The sequence below is a fragment of the Otolemur garnettii genome, unplaced genomic scaffold (genome assembly GCF_000181295.1).
Source record: "Otolemur garnettii isolate 467f Iridium unplaced genomic scaffold, OtoGar3 scaffold00029, whole genome shotgun sequence".
Classification (NCBI taxonomy): Eukaryota; Metazoa; Chordata; class Mammalia; order Primates; family Galagidae; genus Otolemur; species Otolemur garnettii.
This window is the reverse complement of record NW_003852424.1, coordinates 9,579,792-9,581,101: the sequence shown is the minus strand read 5'-3', so window position 1 is coordinate 9,581,101 and position 1,310 is coordinate 9,579,792.

Sequence of the window (1,310 nt, the reverse complement as noted above, 5' to 3'; positions counted from 1 at the left end):
CCACCTTAGGTGTATGTGGCTGGCGCCTTAGCCACTTGAGCCACAGGCGCCGAGCCCCCACTCTTTTTTTTAATCTGATTGTCTTCTAAGACCCAGCTTATCTGTCTCATCCTCTTGGATGTCTTCCCCAAATTTTCTTCCTTTAACTAGGAGAAGCACTCCTCTTTGTGCCCTGATGCACCCTACACCAGCTTCTTTAAAGACATGCACACATTTGATTTCTCGCTGGTTTGTCTGCCTGTTTCCCTCACTTGACTGTGAGTTTGTGAGGGACTGTGAGTTTGTGACTGTGAGGACAGTGACCTTGTTCTTCACCTACACCCCCAAGACCAAGTCTAATGCTTGGCACACAGTAAACTCTCAATAGCTATTTGTCAGGGAATTGACCAGGGTTATCAGCTCATGGGTGGTATAGCATTTAGAACTCTTCTGGATGCAAGTGACAGGAATCTCACTCTGACTGCCTTAATTGTCTTACCTAAGTGAAAAAGTCTACTTGTTGTTCCAGCCTCAGGTATTTCCAGATTCAACAGTTCAGCCTATACCACCAAGACACTGTTTTCCTCTGTTACCTGTCCACTGTGCTGGCTCCATTCCAAAGGTTCATTCCTTATGGTGACAAGATGGCCGACAAGCATAGCCTTCCAGTTTGCATTCAAAGAAGACAAAGGGGTTGCTCAAGGAGTAGGGTGCTGGCCCCATATGCCAGAGGCGGTAGGTTCAAACCCAGCCCCAGCCAAAAACTGCAATCAATCAAATAAGACAAAGATTCCAGTCAAGAAAGACCCAGATAGTTAAAACGGAGGGTAGAATTTACTCCCGTTGCCCCTGAGTGTCCTATTTGGGGTCATGTGTCCAACCCTGAACTAGCCTATTGCCTGTGCATCAGCAGCTTGGAAAGGCTCGGGTCTCTGTCAGATGCTGCAGCCATGGAACTGGGGCTATGGTAGAGTTGGCTTCACACCAGGCAAAGGGCCGCTAGTGGAAGTCCCCAAAGCAATATCAGTACTATTTCTACCACAAAAACACTAAAACAACCACTGCTGTGCAAGAGGAACCCTGGGACAAATTTGTTCCAGACCTCCTTTTATAAAAGTAGACATTTTAGGAAGCACGGGTCTCAAGAAAAATTTATTTTCTTCAAACTGTATTGATTTTCTTTCTTCTTTGCTTTAGCATTGCCAGGGACTCTGTATAAAATGGAGTTCTTGTCATATTTTTAGGTATTCTAATCTGCATAAATCAATTACAGAGCTGTAAGTCATCTGGAGAGATGGTTTAGAGATAGTTCAGAGATACAAGATCCTGCC